Source organism: Agelaius tricolor, unplaced genomic scaffold (assembly GCF_023055355.1).
Source record: "Agelaius tricolor isolate 1412-34295 unplaced genomic scaffold, bAgeTri1.0.p SCAF_11, whole genome shotgun sequence".
In the NCBI taxonomy this organism is placed as follows: domain Eukaryota; kingdom Metazoa; phylum Chordata; class Aves; order Passeriformes; family Icteridae; genus Agelaius; species Agelaius tricolor.
The window spans coordinates 5,555,679-5,566,647 of record NW_027269271.1 but is presented as its reverse complement, the minus strand read 5'-3'; the positions used below and the strand labels follow the sequence as shown (position 1 = coordinate 5,566,647).

At 37.0% G+C, this 10,969-nt stretch overlaps 1 long non-coding RNA gene across 1 annotated transcript; it reads left to right on the top strand.

The window, feature by feature from the left end:
• The first annotated feature begins 249 nt into the window (after positions 1-249).
• Positions 250-3,536, top strand: LOC139594019 (uncharacterized). The gene is made up of 2 exons (XR_011680487.1): positions 250-331; positions 3,056-3,536. It is a non-coding gene; the product is annotated as an uncharacterized lncRNA (long non-coding RNA).
• The last annotated feature ends 7,433 nt before the right edge of the window (positions 3,537-10,969 follow it).

Here is a 10,969-nt window from a genome sequence, read left to right as displayed (position 1 = left end):
GGGTTGAGCCTTTGCAATGGCTTGCTGGAAGTGTTTAATAATCCTGTGATTCTGTGGTTGCTCAGAAGCCAAACCTGGAAGAACAAGTGGCTTTTCACTATTTCAGCTACCTCAACCAGATGTCAAGTGAAATTTAAAACACACTAATGAACGTTTTGGATTCAGGGCCCTTTGTATCTCAGTGTCTTTTATTGTCTTCACCAGCAATGAAATATTAATTTCTGGCCTTGACTGCACTGCCTGGAGCTACTGGAATCTGATCCTGCAAGATGTCATCACCCTGTATCAAATCTGGGAGCCAGTGAACACTTCCTGAATTTCAGGTTTCACTGTGAGTCTTAATTGTGCTGCTCCTTATGGGGTTACTCCTCTGGAGAGCAAGACAGAAGATTTTGCTAAATCTGTTCTTGGGTTTATTGTTATGTTTTGGTTTTGTTTGTTTTAGGGATTTTTTGCAGTAAGTCCACCCAGATACTCTAATAGGATTTCAGTTCTGTATTCCACACTTTTATCAATACACTGGGATTGCAGGAGAGGCTTTGAATTTGCTTTTCTTGACGAGATGATGATTCACACTTACCAGTTTCCCTCTTGATTTCCTGCCATTCCTGGTGAAAATTATACAATAAATCAGTATCTAGCAACAAATTACATTCATCACACAATTTGGGCAGCTTTGCTTACATTCTTCCTCCCAATCCATCTCCTGTGAAGCCACTTATGCCATTTCAGACTTTCCAACAGCTTCAAAAACACATGGCAGTTTAAAAAATCTGCCAGATAAATAATTCATGGCTTCTCCTCTGAACCAGCCCATATGTGATGGTGGTCTGAGGAACAGGACAGAGAACATTCAGTTTTGTCATTATAACAAGATTTGCAAGTCTGTAAGACCATATGGAGCCTCAGACCTCCAAAATGGTGAGAGGGTTAGTTTATCAGTGATATACAAAATTCCATCTTTTATCCTGGAAAACACTGAGCTATGAGAGCTCTTCAGCTGTAATTTTGCCTTTCAGACCTTCTCATCCCCAATCCATTGCCCCAGCAGTCATCCTGCAGCATATGCAGCATATGCAGAGAGCAGAATGTGTAGTTCTGGTTTATGAATTTACTTGGCATGGCTAAAGAGGAGCTGAAAACTTAATTATGTGTCTGTCCAAAAAAGATCTCATCAGCTCTCTATGTGTTCTACCATGACAAAAACCTTCACGCTCACAAAGTCATTGGGATTTATTAGATTTTCTTTGAACATTGCCTCAATTTTAGAAATTATATTCCTTTCCATGGAGCAAGAGAAACAGTTTCTTAGCTCTGAAAATGCTCGACTATCACTATATTCTCTTCATTTTTTGCCTCATAATACTGCATCAAATGGAGAATCAGACCAAGGGTATGGAAGACTGAACCTCTGCCATGGACAATAACAAAGCTGCTGCCACAAAATACACAGGTTTATCCAGAGCCCTTTTCTCTTCCAGAATCTCAATTTTTTCAGTGGTTACTGAAAAATTCCAATACCTTATAGGTTTTGCTTTCCAAAACCATGTCAAAAATTTAACTCAAACCACAGGCTAGAAGTTACTGTACCTTTTTCATCCTTTATTAATATTACTACTACTACTACTACTATTAGTAGTAGTAGTAGTAGTTGAATTAATGGTGAAACACTTTCTAAATTAAATTTTCCCTTTGGTTTAGTCATCCTTCCTGTTTCCCCTCAGCAGCTTCAGGATGAATTGATAGCTGATATGATAAAAAGTAAACTATCCAAACTGAGAGCACAAAACTTCTACATACCCTCATATTTCACTGCAGAACAATTAAAGATAAATTGGAATGATTCACTCAGAATAACATAAATGTAATTGTGGTGTAAACATACTCCCAAATTTGTCCTCTATTTGCACTGCTTATGCAGAACACACTCAATCTCCATTTTTTCTGACTGTAATTAAGGATGTTTTAAGATGAAAGAATATTGAGCCATCAATTTTAAGAGGACTACAGGCTTAAAACAGAGCAGAGTTTTAAAAACAGTAAAAATTCCCTGTCAGCTTTCAAGCTTTTATTTCTTATTTTCTTTGAGATATATCAGAAAGATTACTATCACATAAACTGGCTTTTGGAAGGTTATATTATGGAATAAAAGAAATGCAGGACGTTTCCTCAATATTAATGCCTTGTGTGTTGTATTTCAGTTTGATTTAACCTTGTGTAGCTACTACAGAAGTTTGAGTGAAATGATGAATTCAGTAAAATTCACTGTCAGTTGTGTACTTTCTTGAAAATCACTTAGGAATGAGGAATGCACCCTTTTGCAAGGGTAATTCACACAGATTTGGGCAGTTCTCAAATATAACCATTGAATGCAAACCTACAGAGATTTTCTCTTGGAGGACAACAAAGAGAAAAACTCAGCCAATGGTTCCTGTATCCTAGAAAAGGCATCTGGACCTCTCTCTTTATTTTCTGTACATAAAACTTCATGTAGGATGATCAAATTAAATGGCAAGACACCAAAGGATGTGCTCTTGTCACAGTTTCTCTGAGAGAATTATCAATTGTTAAATTATTTTTTCCCCTGCCTCTGTGTCCAAATTAAGGTCACTCAGTGCAACCATTCACACACAGAGAGGTCCTGCAAGAAGCCACTTTTAAAGCTGCTTTGCAAGCAATGAAACTGAAATAAGCTATCTTCTAGAAAACAGCTTGATTCTCCATTGGTGGGGTGAAGGAAGAGGGCACCAGCCATGGAACCATGGAATGGCTTGGGTTGGAAGGGACCTCAAAGCTCTTCTTGTTTCACCTCCTGCCATGGGCAGGGACACCTTCCACTATCCCAGATTTGCTCCAAGCCCCATCCAGCCTGGCCTGGAGCACTGCCAGGGATCCAGGGGCAGCCACAGCTGCTCAGCCAGGGCCTGCCCACCCTCACAGGGAACAATTCCTTCCCATTATCCCATCTGACCCTGCCCTCTGTCAGTTTGAAGTAATTCCCCCTTATCCTGTCCCTCCATCCCTTGTAAACAATCTCTCTCCATGTTTTCTGTAGGTTCCTTCAGGCACTTGAAGACCCCTATTGGGTCACCCCAAAGCTTTTCCTCTCGAGGCTGAACAATCCCAAATCTCCCAGCAGAGCTGCTCCACCCCTCTGATCATCCTGGTGCCTCCTCTGGACTCTCCAACAGCTCCACATCCTTCCTGTGCTGGAAATACAGAGAAAACTCTTCCTTTAAGCTTCCACTCAGACTAACTGACCACTAAACAATCACATCTGTAAAATGAAAACATTGCTAGATTGAAGACATGGGTGGAATAGTTGAAATGTTTTGACAGAACAGTTTAAATGAATTATTTCTGATGATTGAGTTTTTCAGGTGGAAATGGCAGTTTTGAGGGGGCTCTGTCATTAACCAATTTGCATGCTGGTTTTTAATAATCAGTTTTCACAGAGCAATAGGAAATTTACCCTCATTTCACAGGTCAGCTGAGCTCCTTCCCTTCCTCTCATCTCAAATTAAGAAAAAAATAAAGTGCCTAATCAATGAAGGTGGAAAAGACTTCCTGCCACTGCCTGTTTTCACTGTCTCATAAGTTCTTCTCCATCAAACCACAGAAAATCAAAAGTCTGGCTTTTCTCTTTTATATTATTTTAATTTACTTGTCTCAAAATATAGAATGTGGGAAAAGAGTTATGGGGAAAAAAATTAAATGGAATTGAGTCTTTTCTGATGTTTTCAATGTTCATGAAGTGCTACTACAGGTGACTGGCAATGGTTTCAGACCTTCATTTTAGAGCAGCTGTGGATGCTTTAAGCAACAATGTCTTTGAAAATCACAAGAGAAAAAGGACATCTTGATGTCATGGCCATGAATTTAGCAAGGTGTGTGTTTAGGAGGCCATTTTTCCATCCCATTTTTTATTATCAGTGACAAATAATTCCTGCAGGAATGGCCCTGTGCAACTCAAACAGGATGTTACATTCCCATTGAGAGGAAAGGTTTGGGGGATGTGGAAATGAGGACAAAGCTGTGGGTGAACACGGGGTTGGATGCTCACCTGTCACAGACGTGTTTTATGAAAAATCCTTTTGCCAGGATTTTTTCTCCTGAAAAGCTGAGAGGCCTCAGCAATGAAATGGAAGCAATGATTATCTGATGGCTGAGGAATGTGGTCTGGAGATGCTCTACCAAGAGGTGCATCTTTGGTTGGTCTCATGTGGTTGTTTTTAATTAACAGCTCCAGTCCAGTCAGGACTCTCTGGTCAGTCACATTTTATTATTCATTCCTTTCTTTGCTTGCCTTCTGATGTCTCCTTTCTCTTTCTTTAGTACAGTTTTAATGTATCATTTTCTTTTAATATAATCTATATCATAAAATAATAAATCAGCCTTCTGAAACATGGAGTCAGGATTCTCATCTCTTCCCTCATCCTGGGGACCCTCAAACACCACCACACTCACCAAGCAGACTAGAAAGATGAATAAATGCAGCAAGAAAAAATGAATTAAGAACTAAGAGAAGCTTTCACAGGACGGTATTTGGACATATGTATAACCAGAGAGAAACATGTATTATTCAAAAATTTGGGTGACATGCACAATATGTGTGAAGTGAGCTTCCTCACACTCAGGATAGCTCTGGAATATTGCAGGAGCTATTCCTGACATGCTGCTTTCTAGCAATCATAAAAATTGCAGTTATGATAAAGATCAAGGTGTTATTTCAAGTGGGTAGGGTGGGTGCAATTTCTTCTTTACGGTTCACACATTCAGTAATATTTGCTCTTCATTTTTGCATAACCCAATGAGGGGAATAACAAAATAAATGAAATAAGCTGGTATGAAATGGTCTCTTGTTCTTGCCTTCACAGCAGCAGTGCTGTGGCTCCAAGTAAACTGGGAGCTGGAGGAAAAAAGGTACATTTAGGGTTTATAGCTGAACATGACATAACACAGCTCCTCTAACTGACAGGAGGGAATAATGGTGATCTGGTATTTCTCTCATTGGTAGTAAATTGTTCTCTGCACTGTAAAGGAATCAGGCATTTTTTGTGAGCTGGAAAAAAACCTACAGGAAAGAGGTTTTTAGGCATTTCTGTAAACCTATGGAGGGAGGTTGGCACGTTGCATCCTTCTGACTGCCATGGTGACTATTGTCACATAAAGTGTATAAATAAAATGCATAAATAAAACTCTCTAAAATCTCTGTGAAAATCTCTAAAAATCTCTAAATCTCTGTGAAAAGATATTTTTTTATTATAAACAAAGCTGGTGAAAATCAGTTCATGCTTTCTATCACTGATATCAGTAGAGTTGGCTGACTTTATCAAAGACCATTAATACCAGTTGTAACAACTTGGAAAAAACCCTAGAATTCCTCACAAGTAGTGTTCTAATTTCTAAAATATAATTACATAGTTCTAGAATAAATAGGGTTTGCAGTGACCCCAGGAGGGTCCAACCTGCTCAGTCCTGGGCCTCAGGAGTTAACAAAACCTCCAAGGGCTGAGATCTCAGATATCACCTTGGATTAGGGAGGATCTCATATCCACTAAACATTTCTTCTTCACTAAAGATCACAAACAGCACCTGACTTAGGTAGGATGCTCAGTTCATTTCTGATTGTTGCTGGAAAAAATGCTGATTTAGTACATATTAAAAATATATATATATATAGTGTTGGCCTAGAAATTGTGCATCTCTGCATTTTATGAATGTATTTGTCATTCAGCAAATACATTCTGTACTTTGACAGATCAATATTTGAATTACTGTGGAATAAGGAGAGGTGCAGTTTGGTGGGGCTCTTTTTTCATTTGTTTGCTTGGGAGTTCTGAGGGTGGTTTTTGTTTGAGTTTTTCCCTTGGTGTTTTGTAGGCCTTTATTTTTTTTTTCCTACAGGCTAAATCAAAATTGTAGATAATTCATGGAGTTTTCTCATTGAAAGACCAAGTACAACAAAGTGTTACAAAGGGAACAAAGATACCAGCTGTATGTTCAGCAAACATGTAATTAATTGAGGAGCATGTTGGGAATCCCAGATTTACCTGAAGCACCTGGTCACAAATTAACAGGACTGGAAATCCTTAATGCACTGTGGCAGTCAAAATATCATTTCTTCATGGAGGAAAACAGTGAAAATCTGCTGGCTCCTTCAGAGGAAGCCAGATAACCCCTTTTTTTTACCTTCTTCTAATACAGAATAGAAAAATATTATGTTTTGGTGTGGCATGAATGTATTGGGCATTTTATCTAAGCCACATGAGAGTTCTGGTCTGAGGCATCTTTGTACCTGGGCTTGCCCCTAAATGCCTGAGTTGAAGAACTGGAAAGGTTTGGATATCACAAGTTAAAACTGCTAAATAAAACAGTTTTTGAACAGTTAGAAAATAGAAGAAAAACATGTTGACCTCCTTGGTTAATGCTGGACCTCTCCTTTGACCTCTTGGAGAAGTGACCTCTGTGCTCTTTAACACCCATTCACTTCCAGCTGCAAGTAATTGTGGAAAGGTTTGGTGTCTGCTGGGCTCACAGGTGAGAGCTCCCTGACAGCTCTGACCTCTGACAGCTTAATCTTGGGTATTTTTATATATATTTATATACACATTTTAAGGAAAACCAATATCTTCACATTATCCTTTCAACCTTACTTAATTTCTCACAATATCTTGGAAGAACATGTTATCTGCTTTGTTACTTAGGACTCAGCTTAAAAATAGTCCCATTTACATAGATTTTTTCCAGACTCTTTTTCACATATTTAATGGCTTTAATGGCTTTAGAGCCATTTTTAGAGCTCTTACCAGAACCAGAACCAGTCTTTGAGGTTGTTTTCCATTAGGAATTAAGAATTCAAATGATGCTGTGTGCATTGTGTGCCTCCACCTTTAGGAGCTCCACACTACAGAGTTCCCACCTTCTGCAAGCCCACTCCTGGGTAAGAAAATCAATATCCAAGGCAGGTATTGGCTCCAAAGAAATCAGCCCATCAAATGGCCTCTCCTGCTTACTGCAGGAAGAATGTCAGGAGCACAAGCAAGGCAGGGTTTGATTTTTGGAGCTTTCTGTTGCTTGAGCAGTTTTAAAGTAACAAATCAACCCCTCTTATTTATGGGCAGAACCAAATTACATCAAGAGTCCATAAATGTGTGGCTTCCTGCCAGCTGGAATACTCTGTAGCATTCCAGCTATCCATAGGAAGGAAAAACCATTAGCTTCAAGTTTTTATTTGTTGTTGTTGTTCAGTTTCTTTACCAAACAACCTTCAGCAGATTTTTTTTTTTAATCTGTTTTAATACCATATGCAAGCTGTCATTAGAAACAAAAATCTCATTCAGATTTTTAGCCTGACAGCTCTGTATTTTTTGACATCTGTAATATCTTTGCCTGAAATAAACACGAGCAACTGTGTTTTTCACTTTAAAATGGAAATAATACTCAATTAGAAAGGCCTTGTGGCAACTGGCTCAGTCTTAGCAAGAATGCATTTCATGAAGAAGCACGTGTCTAACAAGATGTTGAAGAACAGCTTTATAATTACACATGATTATTACTAAATCTGGCTTCAAAATTACATTTATGGTAAAATCCCAGTGTTTTAAATTAATCCTAAATCAATTCTGCTGCTGGTTAGGTTCCAAAAGGTGGGGTTTTCACAGGAAAGCCCCATAGAAGTAACACAAGAAAGAAAAGTGGGAAGGAAAACATGAAAAACAAGATTCCAGTTTCTATTTCCAGAGTTTGCTCCTCTCCTGTCCCTCAGCTCTCATCTCAGTCCCAAATCCATAATCAAGGGAAGCTGAACCCCTCACCCTTCCAGCCCACTTGTTGTCACCAGAATGTTGAAATTCTTCTGCTCTTTAATTTTATCTGAGCTCTTTAAGAAGCTCAAGCTGCCTCTAGAATTGTTAGGCTCGAGTTTAAGCCCCTTTGAGCCCAACTGCTTCAAACACTCTGGCTCATTGTGGGAACCTGAGATATATTTCTGCCAAAGGGAAAGGCAGCAGAGGAATTGGGGTGCACTGAAATTTTATGGATTTTATTTTTTAATGTTTTCACATTTGTTTTCTTTTTCAAGCTAATTAGATAGAAGAATATTTGAAGGGGTAAAGCCTTCAACATATTCTTCAAAAGGTATTTTATCACAGAGGAACATGGCTTAGCTGCTTTGAAAATTACACATTGTCAAGCTCTCCCAAAGTAGTCCAGAACCTAAGAAGAAAAACACAAATAGCAGCAGATTTTTCCAAATTAACAGTTCTATGCTACACACAAAAATGTGTGTAAAGATTCTGAAAGGTGAGAAAAATCATATCAAAGCAGCATTCCCTTCCAAATCATAAAAAAATGTACATTCTCAGGAGAAATAGAGCAAAATACTGAATTTCAATGAATTTAATATTTGGAATCAGCTGATGACAAGGAAGTTAAGAATGCATATTCAGCAACATTTCCTGGTAATAATAATATTTTTCTGGTAATACCACTGCCAATATGTATGTGTGTGTGTATATATACAAATAAAATATATAAATATAGATATATAATATGCATAAATATACATAAATATGTAAAATATATAACATTTCTAAAATATATTAAAATATAAAAATATTTTACAGATGTAGAATTCCTATGTTATGCCATCATCTTCTGTATTCCTCTCAGTCTTTGCTAGCTAGAACATACATTGGAATTGCAAAACCTTATGTAAAACAAAAGAAAAGTTCAGATTTGGTAGAAAACTGTGCTGGTTTAAGGACAAACTTCCAAATCAAATTTATCCTTTCACTTCATTATTATGTTCCAATATAATATAACATTATATTATATTATGTTATGTTATGTTATGTTATGTTATGTTATGTTATGTTATATTATATTATATTATATTACATTACATTATATTACATTATATTATATCATATCATATATTACATTATATTATATTACATTATATTATATTACATTATATTGTATTTATTATATTTATTATATTATATTATATTTATTATATTATATTTATTATATTATATTTATTATATTTATTATATTATAATATATAATAGTACTTAGATGATATTTTTACATGCAGAAAGGCAGGAAATATTTGATTTTTCTTATTTTGCAGCTAAATACTGGTATTAATCTGTATTAGTTCCTGTGCATTCCTAAATGAGCAGTTTAGGATGATCAAAGCAGCCCATATGGCTGACCAGATCCTGCCATCAGCTTCACCAGAGCAGCTTTGCTGAAGCACATGGAATTATCTGAGATTTACACAAGTATAACAGAATCAATTAACTCAGACCTCAGTTTTCAGATAGCTAATTGGAGATATATATATGCAGCGATAAAAAATGTTAATTATTGTGGAATAATGTACTGCAGAGAAATGGTTTCTTCTTTCATTCATTATTTTTATTTCCTTAGAGATCATTCCCTGGACTTTCTTTACCTTAATTACAGCTTTTCAAGGCTGGTGCAGCCAGCTTTAGAATTTATGTTTATCTATTCCAGTCTACTTATGCAGCATAATGTTACACTTACACATTGAAATTTAGGGAACTCTACTCTCACTGAGGTTATTTCACTTCCTGACACAAAATCTCCCTGCAGTGGAGTTCGCTTTTGTTGGGGATTTTTTTTGCTTTTAAAATATATGGTCTGTATAGAAAAAAAAAAGTTTTAAATATATGAAAAAGAGTCTGGAAAAAATCTATGTAAATGGGACTATTTTTAAGCTGAGTCCTAAGTAACAAAGCAGATAACACGTTCTTCCAAGATATTGTGAGAAATTAAGTAAGGTTGAAAGGATAATGTGAAGATATTGGTTTTCCTTAAAGTGTGTATATAAATATATATAAAAATACCCAAATGACTCTGTTTAGGAACTCCTAAAAGCAGGCACTGGACTCTATTTTCCTGCAATTTACCCAGCAGCAGTCAGGGTTTGACAGGAGGGCAGAGCTGGGTGTGAGCTCTGGTTCTGCTCTGACTCATTATTTATCTCCTTATTGACAGCCAGGAGGGCTCAAGGAACTTAAAACCCTTTGAGAAAAAATATCTCCAGTGAAAATAAATTATTTCTCCAGTTCAGGGGCTTGCAGATGATTTTTGACGTTGTGTTGGAGGTCACAGGATATCCAGAGTTGATATTCATGAGAATCATTGAGTCCCAAGTTCTGCCCCTGCACAAAATTTTAGGAACAGAGGTCTTCAGAGCAATCCCAGAGATCAACATCCCTAATTTGTGACAAATAGCTCCCCCAGCTTGGAAATAACCTGGAAAAGCTTGGCTTATCAAGAAAAGAAACGGGCTGGCATTCTCACCCATCTTTTTAAAATGTTGTGTTCCTTCTGCTTTGAAAAACTCCCTATTTCACTCCCTATTTCCCTGAGAGGATGGACAGCAATAAAGCCAATGAGGTGCAGGCTGTTTAAAATAATTTAAATTTAAAAAACAAAAATCAAAAGAGACAGTTTAGCCCAGGAATCTGTTCCAAGCAGGAAACCAAAGCTGTGCTTGTTATAAGGAACTGAGGAACTCCTGGACAACTCCCCCTGAGATATTCCATGTTGCCCCAGACTTGGAATTCACATTTCAGGGGAGAAATGTGCAAAATTACATGAATTACACACCTCAAAAATCTTTCCTTTTCAGTCGTGCCACTCATAACATCACATTCACTTTGCAAGCACCAATCTAAAGGAATTATTTTACACCAAAATATATTCAATTTCCACTGGACATTTCTCTTGAAGTTTACCTTTCTTTTCACATAACACCCCTAGCATTTTATAGATTTTTGGGAATAAAGGATATTACTTAGAAATGGATTGTAATTTTGATTTATCTCCAGAAATTATTTCATCAATAACTAAAATAATGGGTGTATAAAGCCTGTGCTACCTTTATGGCCAAAGGTATCAATTCCTTCACAGATATTACAATTCCAGTAGT